An 18,225-nucleotide genomic window follows, 5' to 3' on the forward strand; every position below is an offset into this window, starting at 1 on the left:
AGATATTGGCCAGGGATGGGATGGAAACAGTGGAAGGAAGTGGAGTTTATAACCAGAACAGTAGACAGTGACCTCCATGCTCTTAACAGCAAAGGCAATGATACGATGCATTATGATTCTCCCCTGAAACTGAATAGTTCAACATAGAGATCCGTGAGTAACACTGCCAGAGCAGAGAGGGAGTCAGTAATTGAACACCTTCATTGATGCAGTTAGTAGTGGTCTGTAGAGTGAATATCTAGATTGAGAAATCGGATTGGATTGGAACAATAATAGTGGCAGGAAGTGTAGACGATATGAAAAAACAATAATGCAGTCATAACTGGTTTATAGAAAACAAAATCTGGACAGTGACACTCACCAGGAACACCAACGATAGCCAGGAAGGGATAATAAAAATATTGAATAATGTGAAGAGCGTAAGAGATCCGTATTGATAATGACAACCAATCAAATGCAGAAAGATGCCAAACATAAACGGCTAAGCTCCTGTCTATTGTTGGAATATTCCTGTCTAATGTTCTCAGATTCTGATCCATTGTTGGAATATTTCAGTCTAATGTTCTCAAATTCTGATCCATTGTTGGAACATTCCAGTCTCATGTTCTCAGATTCTGATCCATTGTTGGAACATTCCAGTCTCATGTTCTCAGATTCTGATCTCTCCTCCCCTTCTCTCTGGATCTGCTGTTCCCTGTCAGTGCTGTCGGTGATGCTCCCGCTCATGTTATGGTTTGACACATTGAACGGAGCCCATTTATCATTAAAAGATGGAAACCCTCCACTGGGATAATTAGAATCCATGGAGATTGGCATTAATCGCAGTCACTGAACAAATAGGCTCAGTTAACCTGTTCAACACATCACTATTCATTTACTGGATGCAATGGATGAGGTTTGCTGAGGGATGGACCATAAATCTTTCAATAATTTATATCTTTTTTTCCTTGTATATGAGAGTATTAACAGAACACTGCAGGGGTCTATGTATGCTCCATTCTGTTTATGAAAGGAGGCAGTTATAAAATAACAGATCGGCTGCATAAAAAAGGGGGGGGGGTGGGCAAGTCTCTAGATACCTGAACACAAAGTATGGTGCTTATTGGCCAGTGTGCGGCCACCCCTGGTTTTAATGTCCTGTTATCAAATCCTTTCATAACCTTGAGATAGAGCATTGGGACTGCTGCTCAAGAACAGGCCGAAGAAATTCTCTCCCAATGGGCCTCTTACAGAGGGAGAAGAGAAGACCATTCAGCCCATATTTGCCTGTTGCTACTTGAAAAGGTGTAAAGCTGGAATATTGGCACATTTTGTCAACAGAATCATTCAGAACAAAGAGATGTGTTGCTGCAGCAGCATAAAGTGTAACTGAGAGGACACCTGCAGTACATTGTGTTGTCTGTGTTTCTGTAACTGAGAAAGGAAAGACTTCCATCAGATACAGTTTAACGGCTGCTCATAATCCACGGATTACTGTGTCTCGGATCTGTTACACAGGGACAGGAGGAGGCCATGCAGCCTCTCGAGTGTGTTTAGAAGAACTGGAGGAGGCCATTAAGCCTCTTGAGTCTATTACAGAGGGACAGGAGGAGCCTAGTCAGACGTTCGAGCCCGTTATAGAGGGGCAGGAAGTGTTGATTTAACTTTCAAGTCTTACGCATAAATATTAGTTTTAAATTAGTTGTGGAATAGGAAATACCTGATGTCAACATTAAAGTTCTTACTTTGAACAAGGCCAACTTTGAAAGTGTTCAGCGAGCCCTGTGAAAGGCTGATTGGAATACCCTATTCACAGGTAAAGGGATGGTTGGAAAATGCAAGGCCATCAAAACTTGGTTTCAGAGAGTCCAGAGCCAACGTGTTCCTATTAGTGAGATGGGCAAGTCTGGTGGGTGCAGGGAGTGCTGGATGGCTAGATATATTGATGTTATGGTCAAGGTAAGGAAGGAGGCATATGTCAGGTCAACAGAGCTGAGATTAAGTGAATCCCGAGAGAAGTATAAGGGCAATAAGTGTATAGTCAACGGGGAATTTGGGCCAGAAAAATGTGGTCATGAGATGGCTTTAGAAATAGGGTTAACGAGGCATTGAAGAAATTCTACAAATCCTTTAATGGTAAAAGATTAACTCGGGGGAGAACAGGGCTCCTTAAAGATCAGTAAGACTACCTATGTGTGGAACCACCCGAGATTGGAGGGATATGAAACAAAAATTTCTCCTCAGTATTTAATGAGGAGGAGGTTACAAGAGCGAGAGAATGAATAAATATACAGTGATACATTGAAAGGTGTCTATATTACAAGGAGGTGTTTGACATTTTAAAACACATAAAGGTGAACTAATCCCTGGGACCAGATCTGTTGTATCCCAAATGTTTGTGAGAAGCTAGGAAAGAAATTGGTCAGCATTTTGCTGATATATGTTGATTTCCACAGGTGAGGTGTCAAAAGACTGGAGGGCAGCTAACATAGTGTCATTATTTAAAAAGTAAGGAGAAAAAAAACAGGTAACTATAGATTAGTGAGCCTGACGTCAATGGTGACTAAATTGTTGGAGGGGATTTTGTTGGAAAGGATGTGTGTGCATTTGAAAAGACAAGGACTGAAGAAGGCTTTGTACATTGGAGATCACGTCTCACTGACTCGGTGTACTCTTTTGAGGAAGTGATGAAGATGATTGATGAAGACAGGCCAGTAGATGTTGTCTTTATGGAATTCAATAAGATCACCAAAATGTTCTACATGATAGACTGGTTAGCAAGGTTAGACTGCCTGGAATACAGGGAGAGCTCGCCTGTTAGATCCAAAATTTTCTTGAATATTGGAAACAGGGCGTGATAGTGGACATTTGTTCATTAAACTTGGAGACCTGTGACCAGTGGCGTGCCACAAAGATCAATAGTGGGTCCACTGCATTTTGTCACTTATACAAATCATTTACATTTGAGTATATGAAGTATGGTCAGCAAGTTTGTAGATAATTCCAAATTTGGTGCTGGAGTCGACAGTGAAGAATGATCTCTCAGACTATAATGGGACTTTTTTCGGTGAACCGAGGAGTGGCAGATAGAGTATATTTTAGTTACATATGAGGTGTTCCATTTTGGCAAGACAAATCAAGGTAAGACTTACAGGTAGTGCCCTGTCGAAAGCTTCCAGTGAAGGAGAACTCCATTGAAATTATCGAATCCCTAGAGTTAGGAAACAGGCTTTTCGGCCCAATCGAGGCCACACCGAACCTCTAAACAGTATCCCACTGGACAAACACCTGCCCTATCCCTCTGAGCCTGCATTTCCCATGGCTAATCCACCTCGCCTACACATCTCTGGGTATGGTGCGCAATTTAGTATGGCCAATCTACCCTTATCTGTCTATCTTTTTACAGTTGGAGTAAAACATAGCACCCGCAGGAAACTCACACAGACACGGGGAGAATGTACAAACTCCACACAGCGAGTCATTCAAGGATGGAATTAAACCCAGGTCACTGCCCTGTGAGGCAGCAAAGCGAGCCTCGTGGTGCAGGTTCTCCGTTCCTTGAAAGTGCCGTCACAGGTAGACAGCGCAGTGATGAAGGCATTTGGTGATCTTCCCTTTATTGGTGCGTGCTTTGAGTCGAAGCATTTGCATGACATGTTAAATCTGTACAGGACATTGGTTTGGCCACTTTTGTAATATTGCCTTTAATTCTGGTCTCTCTACTGTCGGAAAGATGTTGTCAAACTTGAAAGGGTGCAGAAGAGTTTTAAAAGAATGTTGCAGGTGTTGGAGGGTTAGAGTTACAGGGAGAGTTTGAATAGGCTGGGGCTATTTTCAAGTGTTGAGGCTGAGGGGGGGGGGGATCCTTAAAGGGGTTTATAAAATCATGAGGGGCATAGATAAGGTAAACAGACTATGTCTTCCCAGGATAGACGAGTCCAAAATTAGAAGACAAAAGTTTAAGGTGAGAGGAGAATGATTTGAAAAGGAACATGAGGGACAACATTTTCACACAGTGACCGCTGTGTGTATGGATTGAACAAACAAAAGAGGTGGTGGGGGCAGGTATAGTTACACCATTTAAAAGGCATTTGGATGGATATATGCATGGGAAGTGTTTAGAGGGAGATGGGCCAATTGCTGGCAAGGGGGACGAGATTAATTTAGGGTATTTGGCGGTATGGATGTCCAGACCGAACGATCTTTTTCCGTGCTGTACATCTCTGAGAGTCTATTGACTCTTCAGTGTATAACACGGGAACAGGAGGAGACCATTCAGCATCTGAATTTTGCCAATCGGCTTGTTTGCTCAATCACAGAGAGTCAAATACAAAAATACATCATTCAGATTTTGATGGTGCTTTCCAGAAACGGGGAAAGGCCTTTAGTCAAGAAAAAGCTGTAAGGAATGGGAAGAGGCCATTCAGTCCTTCACCTCCATTCCACAGGAGCAGAAGGTGAGCAGAGAGCTATTGGAGCCTGTTACTCAGGAGCAGGAGGAGGGGCATCTACTTTCACAAACTTGGGATCAGGAGGGAGTCGTTCAACTGCTTGAAACTGGGGCACAGGGACAGGAGACAGTCACTCAACTGTTCGAGACTGGGACACAGGAACAGGAGCCAGTTATTCAACCGCAGAGGGAAATCTGGAGGCTAGTGAGGCCCGAGGATCCTGTTACGCAGGAACAGGAGGAGGTCACTCACTCCCCACCAGTATGGGACACTGGGAGAGAAGGGGAGTTTGCTTGGAATAAACAGAAATATATGAATAAGTTGCATCAGTGGTCCATTCAATCCTGCCCCAACATTCACTAAGACCACGGCTGATCTGATGGTGATTCCCTCATTCCATTTTATGGAGACTGTCCTCTCTGCAGCCTCTGCTCCATTTGTTGGTCATGTTGCCGACACAGATGCTGTAACAACAGTCACCATCACTCATCCAGAGGGTCGGGTCTAACTGGATGAGTCAGGATTTGTAGAGTCCAATCACAATAATTTAAACAAAAATAAAGGCATAGCCAGATATTTAGTTCTCTCACATTCGCAATCTAACTCACATATTCAGGATGGAGCACTGTGTAGATCCGGCTAGTGTCTGCTGAATGCAGCCAACACCAATGCTGGATCTATAATCCTGGGCTCAATGTCCAGCGTGGGGGTGCTGTGCAGTCCGCACTGGTTCATTCATATATAAACCCAGATTGTTGCATTGTTCGGTAACACTGTGTTAGATCGCAGCTCAGTGTGGGGAAACTTGCAGCCAATGTTGGAACTGACAGGATGTGCAGCACCCATCCATTTACAGCTCCATATCTCCACTGTGCCTTGACAAGGGATGCTGCGAATGTGAAAGTCACTGCGAGGAAGAGATGTAAATGGAAACAATTTAAATACCAATAGTTCTGATTAAGGCGCTTATCACTCTAGTATTTAAAGATGAAATAACTGAGATAATATCCAATGAGATTTTGTAAATGATGCAAACAATAAGAGGGGTTGGTAACGTTATAGTGGTTGCATTATAAGCCTTCAAATAATCAATGGGAAATAGAGGAACAAATATGCAGGAAGACTGGCGAGACTTGCAGGAGCAATGGGGTTGTCATAATAGGTGATTTTAATTATCCTAACATAGACTGGGACTTCCAGAGGGTTAAGAACTTAGGTGGAACGTAATTTGTTAAGTGTGTTTAGGAAAGCTTCCACAAGCAGCATGTACAGGGTCCTACTCGGAAGGGACAAACTCGACCTACTGTTGGGAAACAGGGCAGGGTAAGTGACGGAGGTAAAGTGGGGGAGCATTTTGGGAAAAGTGACCAGAGCTGTATTAATGTTAAAATAGGTTTAATAGGGAAAAGAATTGGCCCACATATTCAAGTTCTAAATTAGGGCAAGGCGTTTTTTGTTGAAATTAGACAGGGGATTTCAGGGCTTGATTGGAGTAGTGCGTTTCCAGATTAAAGGATCCAGGGCAAGTGGGAGGGCTTCAAAGTGAGATAGCTCGAGTTCAAGGTCTACATGTTTCTGTGAAGGTGAAGGGAAAGTGAGGCTGGAAGAGAGAACCCTGGACGACAAGAGATATTGAGGCTCTGACCAGAAAAAAGGAGGCGTCACTCAAGTACAGGCAGCTGGTTCCAAGGGAATCTCTGGAGGTACACAGGGGATACAGGAGCTTACTGAAGAAGGAAATCAGCAGGGCTAAAATGGGGTATGAGATAGCCTTGGCTGAGCAGATTAAGATGAATCCAAATTCAGTATAGTAAAGAAAAAGAACAACTAGAGAGAGAAAGGACGCCTTAAAATCCAAAATGGACATGCACGTGCAAAACCTCAAGAAATGAGTGAGGTCCTCAAATTCTCCTCTGTGTTTATCATGAAGAAAGACATGAAGACCTGTGACCTCTGGGAGGTTAGTTGTGATATCTTGGTACAGTCAATATCACAGTAGAGGTGCTGATGGACATATTAGAATGCATAAAGTCTGATAAATCTCTTGGTCCTGACCAGATATATCAAAGAGCACTGCACAAGGCGAGAGAAGGTAGTTGAGGGGCAAGGTCTTGGAATACTGGACAGTACCTTATTCAGAAGGGCTGCAAAGAAAAGCCTGGGAAATATAGACCAGTAAGCTTCACATCTGTTCCTGGAAACCACTTGAGAAGGTTTGGAGATATAAGATATGGATGTATTTGGGAAGACACAGTTTGACTTGGAGCAGTCGGCATAGCTTTGTGCGTGGCAGATCATGCCTGACAAATTTTGATAGAGTTTTTTGAGGAAGTGACCTGGAAGGTTGACGAGGAAAGATGGTGGACAAAGTCTACATGGATTTCAGTAAGGCCTTTGATAAGGTTCCACATGGTAGGCCGCTCTAGAAGGTTAGATCGCATGTCCTCCAATGTAAACTGGCAAATTGGCGACACAATTGGCTTAATGTTCTGAAACAAATGGAAGTATGCTTGTCAGACTGGAGGCCTGTAACTAGTGGAGTGCCTTAGTTGTCGGTCCGGGGCCCACTGCTGTTTGTTATCTATATCAATGATTTGGACCAGAGTGCACCACGCAACGTTAGTAGGTTTGCAGATGACACTAAATTAGGAGACATCATTTACAGTGAGGACCGTTATCAGAAATTTCAGCAGTACCTTGATCAGATGGGGAAGTGGGCTGAGAAATAGTAAATGGAGTTTAATTTAGATAATTGTGATGTCTTGCATTTTGGAAAGTCAAATCCAGGTAGGAGTTTAATGACGAATGATAGTGCCTTAAGACGTGTAGTGGAACAAAAGGTCGTTGGAGATCAGGTGCACGGTTGTCTGAAATTTGAGTCACAGATACACAGGACAGTGAAGAAGGTTATTGGCATATTGGCCTTCATCAAAGCATTGAGTACAGAAGTTGGGACGTTATGCTGCAATTGTAAAGGATGTTGGTAAGGCTGCAGTTCAGTTTAGTTCATCTTGCTCTAGAAAGGATATTATTGAACTAGAAAGTATGCAGAACAAATTTCCAAAGATGTTTCCTGGGCTCTAAGCTCTAAGTTATAGGCAGAGGTTGGACAGGTTAGAACTTATTTCTTTACAGCTTAGGAAACTGAGGGGGTTCTTATAGAAGTGTAGCCCTTACAAAATCATGAGAGGTGTGCATGGGGTGAATACTTCAAACTTTTTTCTCAAGTTGGGTGAATCGATGACTAGAGGACATCCATTAATGTTTGGAAAGGATACAAAATATAAAAAGAATAAAGAGGGCCAACTTTTTTACATAGAGTGAGGTACTCATATGGACTGAGCTGTCAGTGGAAGTGATTGAGGTGGGTACAATAACAACATTGAAAAGGCAATTGGACAAATACACAGATAGGAAAGGATTAGAGGGATACAGAACAAGGACAGGGGAATGGGATGATTCTGGATGTACATTTTGGTTGCCATGGACCAGCTAGGCCAAATGACCAGTCATACTGGCAATCTCGTGCAATATGACTGTAAATGAGTGTGTTTTGGGGTGGAGATAGGATGCAGGGTGTGGGGGGGAGGGGGAGACTGAGAAAAATGTCATGGAAGGATATGTTCACAGGTTTCAGAATGAAGACATTTCGATAGTATCATGCAACACGGGTCAGTATTTCGAAGAATTATGAGTGAAAGGGATAATGCTGTAAATTCAGGCGATGGAGAGTTTTGGATGAGCATTTGTTCTGCAGCTTTGTAACTGCGAATGAGGACAGCAGAGTCTTCGCCTCACTGGGCTGAATCTAACAAAAAACTGCCACAGTGACATTTTAATTAAGTGTGACAGAGGGGTTGTCTGCATGAGGCCGAGCTAGTTTCCTGGTGCTATCTTACCAAACTCATCTCGTTAACGAGCCACCCACTCCATAGTGTCCCTCTCATACAATCTTTAAAAGGCCGAAGGGCACACGGTTGCACTTTCTCAGTTTGGAGCTTCCCTGCACATTTTCCCCAAGCATGGCAGCGAAGGGGAAATTACACCACGGTTTGTCGACAGCAACATGGAGGTCCTGGTGGATGGGAAAGTACAAAAGGGGACCATTCTCTTCCCAGAGGGGGCCACACTACCAGATCCACCGAGCATGGTCTGCTCTCCCCACCCAGCTCAGTGCAGTATCTACGGTCTGAAGAAATGTCCAGCAATACAGGACAAGCATCAATAACCTTCCCCGCTCTGTTGAGATAAGGGTCACCATATTCTCTCTGCTCCCTCACACTGACTGTATATCTATTAAAGCACCGACCCCCGAACAAGGCTTATGCTCCACCACTCTCACTACTACATGCAGCAACTTCCCTCTCTTTCTCTCTTGCCTTTCTAATGCCCCCCGCATAGTTATAGTATATTCTGGGGAATGCCAATTATGGAATGTTCCAGGTATTGTTCCAACTTATTCCCAGTTTCAGGAAAACGGCTGTGCCCCAGTGTGTAACATGTAAGAGGATGGAGTAGAGATGTACGTTTTTCAAATCACACACAATTGAAATCCATCATGAGGCCATTCAGTACTTCAAATATGCTCCAACATTCAATACGTTTGGGGGTGATCTGATGGTTTTCTCAGCTCCATGTTACAGGAACTTTCAGTCATTCAACCCCCAGGTTCCTGTTACTGAGCAGACGATTCTCAGACATTTCATACCCCGGGTTTCTCCCACCATGTGTTCAGAAGGCATATCCCATGGGGATGGACTATCCTAACAATATATTTCATCTGATTTATAAATTCATGCAACAGTCAGCATGCTTTCTACTGACCAATCAAAAACATGCACTTATGTTATGGCGATCGGTATTCAACCAGAATTAGTCATTCTGGTTATTTCACTTGTCTCACCTTATTGTATTCAGCCAAAGACAGTTTCCAAACACTTGTCTCAATATAAAATATGATCTCGAGCAGAGAACGTTTTTTCTCAAATACACCTTTTTCCTTGTCATTTAAATTTCTCTTGCCCTTTTCTCGGTGGCTGATTCTGTGTGTAGCAGTTACTGTCTCCCACTCAGTTGGTTGGATGGTTGGTTTGTGATGCAGTGGGAGGCCACCAGCGCAGTTTCAATTCCCCACAATTCCCCAGAGGTTACCATGAAGGGGATCCTCTCTCAACCTTACCCTATCACCCGTGTGGTGACCTTCAACGTAAACCACCACGAGTGGTCTCTCTAATGAGAGTTATTTGGGACTCTAATCTATCCATTTTAGCATTTTAATTTTTAGCAAGATTTTTTATTGTAAAAGATATTTTTATTATTATACTAAACCAATAACAAAACAACTCAAATAACTGAACAAAATTACACCCATGTGCATGTATATACAAAATAAGTTAAAGTCTCTAAACGGACAGAAGAAAACAAAAATAAACAATAAATAATAAATAAATAAGAACAAAGTGATAGCTCTCGTTCTTTGAGAGCATCAACTGATACACATTCATACGTTCATAATTCCTAATATGTGATTCATTAGACAATATCGTCATGGCTATATAAAAGTCCTTTTTAGAGTGGCAAATAAGCTTGCATCGCGGTAATCCAGAAAGGGTTGCCATATCTTACATAAATCTCTGCTTTTCGGTGCACCATACTAATGAGAACGTCCAAAGGGATATTCTCCATGACGAGCTTACAACGACCCAATAGCACAGAAAGTATGGGGGAGATACTAAAGGATTATTGTGCATCAGTATTTACTGTGGAAAATGATATGGAAGATATAAATTGTCGTGAAATAGATGGCGACACCTTGCAAAATGTCGATATTACAGACGAGGAAGTGCTGGATGTCTTGAAGCGGGTAAAGGTGGATAAATCCCCAGGACCTGATCAGGTGACCCTAGAACTCTGTGGGAAGCTAGAGAAGTGATTGCTGGGCGTCTGCTGAGATATTTGTAATATGGATAGTCACAGATGAGGTGCCGGAAGACTGGAGGTTCGCTAACGCTGTGCTATTGTATAAGAAGGGTGTTAAGGACAAGCCAGGGAATTATAGACCAGTGAGCCTGACGTTGGTGATGGGTAAGTTGTTGGAGGGAATCGTGAGGGCCAGGACGTGCTTGTATTTGGAAAGGCAAGGACTGATTAGGGATAGTCAACTTGGCTTTGTGCTTGAGAAATCATGTCTCACAAACTTGATTTAGTTTCTTGAGGAAGTAACAAAGAGGATTGAGGAGGGCAGGGGGGTAGATGTGATCTATATGGACTTCAGTAAGGGTTTTGATGAGGTTCCCCATGGGAGACTGAATGGCATCGTTAGATCTCATGGAATACATGGAGAACTAACTATTTGGATACAGGACTGACTCAAAGGTAGAAAACATAGGGTGGTGGTGAAGGGTTGTTTTTCAGACTGGAGGCCTGTGACAAGTTCAGTGCCACAAGGATCGGTGCAGGATTCACTACATTTTGTCATTGACATAAATGATTTGGATGCAAGCATAAGAGGTACAATTAGTAAGTTTGCAGATGACACCAAAATTGGAGGTGTAATGGAGAGCGGAGAGGGTCACCTCAGATTAACCAAATGGCCAATGGGCTGAGAAGTGGCAGATGAAGTTTGATTCGGATAAATGCGAGGTGCTGCATTTTGGGAAAGAAAATCTTAGCAGGACTTTTACACTTAATGGTAAGGTCGCAGGGAGTGTTGCTGAACAAAGAGACCTTGGAGTGCAGGTTCAAAGCTCCTTGAAAAGGGAGTTGCAGGTAGATAGGATAGTGATGAAGGCGTTTCCTTTATTGGTCAGAGTATAGAGTACAGGAGTTGTAAGATCATGTTGCGGCTGTACAGGACACGAGATCGGCCAGTGTTGGAATAGTGCGTGAAATTCTGGTATCCTTCCTATCGGAAAGATGTTGTGAAACTTGTTAGGGTTCAGAAAAGATTTCAAGGATGTTGCCAGCGTTGGAGGATTTGAGCTATAGATAGAGGCTGAACAGACTGGGGCTGTTTTTCCTGGAATGTCGGAGGCTGAGTGCTGACATTATAGAGTTTTACAAAGTTATGAGGGGCATGGATAGGGTAAATGGGTAAAGTCTTTTCCCAGGGGTCGGGGAGTCAGAACGAGAGGGTATAAGTTTAGGGTGAGAGGGGAAAGATATAATAGAGAACTACAGGGCAACTATTTCATACAGAGAATGGTACATGTATGGAATGAACTGCCAGGTGATGTCGGGGAGGCTGATACAAGTGTAACATTTAAGAGGCATTTGGATGGGGAAATGAATAAGAAGGGTTTGGAGGGATATGGGCCGGGTGCTGGCAGGTGGATTTAGATTGGTTTGGGATATCTGGCCAGCATAGATGGGTTGGACCAAAGGGTCTGTTTCCATGCTGTACATCTCCATGACTCGATGAATCTATGACTTATATTAATCTCTGTTTTTTTGTTGCACCATGCTGGTGTGAAAGTCCAAAGGGATATTCTCCATGATGAGTTTACAAAGTCCCAACAGATCCGGGGAGTTTTCAGACATACAACACAACATAATATTTTCCCTCGCCCAGAAAGTAAGGATATATTTTTTTTCCCATGTGCATCTGTGTAAGATACTCTGGGCAGGCCCAGGAAAAGAGAAGCCGGGTCCATCTCCAATTCGGTCCCCTCGACCCACTCTACCACACCGAACACAGTGCTCCAATATGTACGAAGCCTGCAGCAGGACCACATGCAATGAGTCAGAGTGTCTGTAGTCATTCTGCATTTAGGACACGCTGAAGATAATCCCACTTTGAATGTTGAGTGAAAATAAGATAGACCATGTGAAAATTTTTCAACTGCATGGAATGGGTCCTATTTCAGATCAAAATCCTTAGAGCATTTTCACAAATATCCTCCCATGTCTCTGAAGAGATCTAAACCCCCAACTCTCTCGCACAGATGTCATGAAGCTGCACAGTCTTGTCTGAGCGGACACTATCCAACTAATGATAAAGGATACTGACAGAGAGCGTATTCTTAGCAGTAAGAACCCTCTTCTGTGTATCGGATCTATAAGTGTCTGTTATAAGTAATTTTTTAATCAAATCTCTAATTTGGACAAAAACAGAAGAAATCTCTACTAGGTAGCCCATACTTACGAATTATTTGACCAAATGATATAATTGTTTCTCCCTCAAGTAACATGTGGTGGCTCAGTGGTTTGCACTGCTGACTCACAGCACCAGGGTCATGGGTTTGGTTCCAGCCTTGGGTGACTGGCTGTGTGGAGTTAGTATATTTTCAACTGTGTCTGCGTAGGTTTCCTCCCACAGTCACGCAGATGTGCAGGTTAGATGAATTAGTCATTGCTAAATCGCTCATAGTGTTCCAGGATCTGTAAGTTGGGGCATTAACCAGGGTAAATATAGCATGGTAGGGGAATGGGTCTGAGTGGGTCACTCTTCAGAGGGTCGAAGTGGACTTGCTGGGCCCAAGGACCTGATTCCACACTGCAGGGCTTCTATTAATTCTAAATCACCCAAGCAAGGTATCCCCCTCGCTGCCTACAGTTTAAACCTGGAATCCATTATCCCTGGTTGACAACCTGGTATACTAATTATAGGGGTTAAGAAACATGGTTTTGGCTGTATTGCCCTCAATCTGACGGATTGCCCTTCATGCTTTAACAGTATTGGTCATCATTATTTTCTGACAATACTCCATAAACGTTGTCAATTTATCTAAGAACGACAGACTAAAAGGGTTCACTTTGTCTGAGAGGGCTCAATGTCTAGCCATATTGACGCCAAGACCACAGCGGCCCAGGCACTCAAATACGTTGAAAAAAACTTAATAGATTGCTATTAATCTTTGGGGCAGTTGCAATTTTGTTAGCTTGATAAAGAATCGCTTATGGTGCCAAATAAAAGAGCTAAACCAGCCATTTTTTTTCAAAAAAAACTTTGATGAGATTACTTACAGTGTGGAAACAGGCCCATCGGCCCAACAAGTCCACACCGACCCGCCGAAACACAACCCACCTACACCCATTCCCCTACATTTACCCCTTCACCTAACACTATGGGCAATTTAGATTAGATCACTTACAGTGTGGAAACAGGCCCTTCGGCCCAACCATTCCACACCACCCCGCCGAAGCGCAACCCATCCATACCCCTACATCTACCCCTTACCTAACACTACGGGCAATTTAGCATGGCCAATTCACCTGGCCTGCACATCTTTTGAGTGTGGGACGAAACCGGAGCACCCGGAGGTAACCCACGCAGACACGGGGAGAATGTGCAAACTCCACGCAGAGAGTCGCCTGAGGCGGGAATTGAACCCGGGTCTCTGGCGCTGTGAGGCAGCAGTGCTAACCACTGTGCCACCATGCCGCCCACATGCCTCATCTGTCTGGGAAACATCAAAGAAAGCATTCACACGGAGCGTAGGAAATGAGGAAGGACATTCATTTTAATAACAGCTATCCGACCGAGCCAGGATTTTGGAAATGCCTCCCAACTTTGAAGGTCTTGTTTAATTTTGTCCAACAAATGGACATAGTTCACGTTAAATAAATGACCAAAGACAGATGTAATGAATATACTGAAATAGGGAAACCACCCCAGTGACCATTTAAAAGGAAACCAGGATTTAGCCTCAGGATCAGGTATTTCCCTAAGATCTCCCATAGGCATGGTCTCCAACTTTCTCCAACTTTCAAGAGTCACTGGAGTCAGGAAAGGTCCCAGATGATTGGAAGATGGCTGTAGTAACCCCCTTGTTCAAGAAAGGATCAAGGCAAAAGATGGAAAATTATAGGCCAATCAGCTTAACCTCGGTTGTTGGTAAAATTCTAGAATCCATCATTAAGGATGAGGTTTCTAAATTCTTGGAAGAGCAGAGTCTGATTAGAACAAGTCAACATGGATTTAGTAAAGGGAGGTCATGCCTGACAAACCTGTTGGAATTTTTTGAAGAGGTAACAAGTAGGTTAGACCAGGGGAACCCAGTGGATGTGGTCTATCTGGACTTTCAAAAGGCCTTTGATAAGGTGCCACACAGGAGACTGCTGAGCAAGGTGAGGGCCCATGGTGTTCGAGGTGAGCTGCTGGGATGGATTGAGGATTGGCTATCTAACAGAAGGCAGAGAGTTGGGATAAAAGGTTCTTTTTCAGAATGGCAGCCGGTGACGAGCGGTGTCCCGCAGGGTTCGGTGCTGGGGCCACAGCTGTTCGCATTATATATTAATGATTTGGATGAGGGAACCGGGGGCATTCTAGCGAAGTTTGCCGATGATACAAAGTTAGGTAGACAGGCAGGTAGTACTGAGGAAGTGGGGAGGCTACAGAAGGATCTAGACAGGTTGAGAGAGTGGTCCAGGAAATGGCTGATGGAATTTAACGTGAGCAAGTGCGAGGTCTTGCACTTTGGCAAAAAGAATATAGGAATGGACTACTTTCTAAATGGTGAGAAACTTAATAAAGCCAAAGCACAAAGGGATCTGGGAGTGCTAGTCGAGGATTCTCTAAAGGTAAACATGCAGGTTGAGTCTGTGATTAAGAAAGTGAATGCAATGTTGTCTCTTATCTCAAGAGGGTTGGAATATAAAAGCAGAGAAGTACTACTAAGACTTTATAAAGCTCTGGTTAGGCCCCATTTGGAGTACTGTGTCCAGTTTTGGTCCCCACACCTCAGGAAGGACATACTGGCACTGGAACGTGTCCAGCGGAGATTCACACGGATGATCCCTGGAATGACAGGTCTAGCATAGGAGGAACGGCTGAGGATACTGGGATTGTATTCGTTGGAGTTTAGAAGATTAAGGGGAGATCTAATAGAAACGTACAAAATAATACATGGCTTTGAAAAGGTGGATGCTAGAAAATTGTTTCTGTTAGGCGAGGACACTAGGACCCGTGGACACAGCCTTAGAATTAGAGGGGGTCATTTCAGAACGGAAATGCGGAGACATTTCTTCAGCCAGAGAGTGGTGGGCCTGTGGAATTCATTGCCACGGAGTGCAGTGGAAGCCGGGACGCTAAATGTCTTCAAGGCCGAGATTGATAGGTTCTTGTTGTCTAGAGGAATTAAGGGCTACGGGGAGAACGCTGGCAAGTGGAGCTGAAATGTGCATCAGCCATGATTGAATGGCGGAGTGGACTCGATGGGCCGAATGGCCTTACTTCCACTCCTATGTCTTATGGTCTTATGGTCTTAATTTATCGCCCGGAAAGGCAACAAGCGAATTAATGCATTGCATCACCTGAACTACCGAAATTGCGGGTTTTGACAAAAACATAAGACCCTCATCTGCATACAATGTAATCTTTCATGACTTCTCTCCCACCTTTGGGGCACATATGTTGACATCCTACGGATGGCCTCTGCCAGTGGCTCAATCCCCAATGTAAACAACAATGGTGAAAGGTGTCAATCTTGTCGGCTGCCTGGAGAAATATTAATATTACTGGTTGGCCACACCATTAGTGAGAACTGCAGCCAGAGGATCACGGTAAATGACCCTCACTCACTTGATAAAAACTTTGCGTAGACCAAACCGTTCTAATGTACAGAAGAGATCCGGCCACTGAACCCAATCAAATGCCTTCTCTCATTTAAAGAGATCAATAATCCCTGGACAGATTGATGTTGACACTCTTGGATCAATTGAGTAAATTCTGAACATTGTAGGACAATCTGCCGCCCTTTATAAAGCCTGTTTGTTCCTCTTTGGTAATGGAAGGCAGCAAAGTTTCCAGCCTTCATGCACGGGTTTCAGACGGGATTTTGAGACCAACATTTAAAAGTGAGATTGGCGAGTAAGAAGCACAATCCTCCGGGGTCTTCATTTCTTCAGCATCAGAGAGATATGAGCGTCTTTAAAGGATGGAGGGAGGGGTTTGTGACTATATGAGTGACGGAACATGTTAAACATCAGCCCTGACAATAGGGTTATAAATTATTTATAAAACTCACAAGGAAATCTGTCAGGAACGTGCGCCTTTACATTCTGAAGCTGCTTCACACCCTCCTGCGCTGACAATGGTGCATTAAAGCACAACACCTATTCAGGGGTTACTCCTGGAAGACCCAGGTTCTTGAAAAATGCTTCCATCTTAATCCATCTATCTTCAAAATGTTCAGGCTGAAATAATTCGGTGAAAAATCTCGGACAGGCGGCATTAATCTTTTTGTAATTAAAGGTAATGATCCAAGTACCCTCCCTAATTGAGGTAATGGCTTAAGAGGGGCGTTCGTTTTCCTGGCAAGATAGAATAAATACCTGCCTGTCTTATCACCATGTTCAAACAGCCTTTGTTTTGCAAAAGTAAGTTCCTTCTTGGCTGTCTGAATGAGCATGGAATTCACTGTAGACCGAAGCGTTGTGATCCTCTGCAGCTTAGCCACTGAGGGTCTATCACAGTATGCCCCCTCGGCTGGCCTCAGCTCTGCCTCAAACCAGCGTTCCTGCTCCCCCTTCTGCGACTTCCTAAGGATTAATTAATCCCTCGGCAGAAGCCTTAGCAATTTCTCATCGAATGGATGGTTTACTGGTTAGATCTGAATTAATGGCTAAGAAAGATCTGAATTCATTGCAGTGGGTGGCACGGTGGCACAGTGGTTCGCACTGCTGCCTCACAGCGCCAGAGACCCCAGTTCAATTCCTGCCTTAGGTGACAGTTTGTGTGGAACATTACCCCTGTGTCTGCGTGGGTTTTCTCCGGGTGCTCCGATTTCCTCCCACAGTCCAAACATGTGCAGGTTAGGTGAATTGGCCATGCTAAATTGCCTGTAGTGTTAGGTGAAGGGGTAAATGTCAGCGAATTGGTCTGTGTGGGTTGCTCTTCGGCGGGTCGGTGTGGACTTGTTGGGCCGAAGGGCCTGTTGCTACACTGTAAGTAATCTAATCGAAATACTCAATTAACCATCTAGTCTTAATACTAAAGAAATTGATCCGCTAGTTTCTCGAAGCTGTTATATTGCCCTTAATCTTAATCAATAAGTGTACTGCTTCATGGTCAGAAATGTTAATATTCCTAATTGTGCAGGATGCCACCGAATCTAAGATTGTTGCAGGAATAGGGAAGATATCAACCCTCGTGTGGCATTTATGCGGGTTCAAGAAGAAAATAAAATCCCTACTTGTGATGTGGATCTGCCACCAGACATCCACCAGCTCTAATTCTGCACACAAATTCACTAATTGCTTACATTATAACGAGGGTATTGGGGCACCTTAGGACATTCTGTCCACCGTGGGGTCCATAAGAGAGTTGAAATCTTCTACAATAATGTGCCACGATGCAAGATTACTGAATTTGGAAAATGCATCTACCAGGATTTTAAGAGGGTGCGCCGGGGGTGGGGGGTGGGGAGGGGGTGCAATAAACATTCAAAATACTGTATTAGTATCATAGTTCAAGGCTTTGGGGATTATGAGCCTCCCGTGATTATCAAATACAACCTAGTAGGTTAAATGGAAAATTCTTTTTATCCATTATGGCTTCTCCCCAACTCGTAATATTAAAAGAGGAGAAATAAACCCGATCAAACGCGACCTGCTGGAAAGTCAAATGTTCTTTGTCATCAAGGTGCATCTCCTGCAATAGGACAACATCCACCCTCTCTTTTTAAGACTAGAAAGTAATTTTTTCCTCTTTTCTGGCTAATGGCTCCCCTTAATGCTCCAGGTACACCATTTAAGCACATCATTACCCAGAACACACTGTAGCAACATTTGAACTCGAGAGACGAAGAACTCGAATTACTGATCATTAATAAACAAAGTCTCATAGAGCTTAAAA

The sequence above is a fragment of the Chiloscyllium punctatum genome, chromosome 16 (genome assembly GCF_047496795.1).
Source record: "Chiloscyllium punctatum isolate Juve2018m chromosome 16, sChiPun1.3, whole genome shotgun sequence".
Lineage (NCBI taxonomy): Eukaryota > Metazoa > Chordata > Chondrichthyes > Orectolobiformes > Hemiscylliidae > Chiloscyllium > Chiloscyllium punctatum.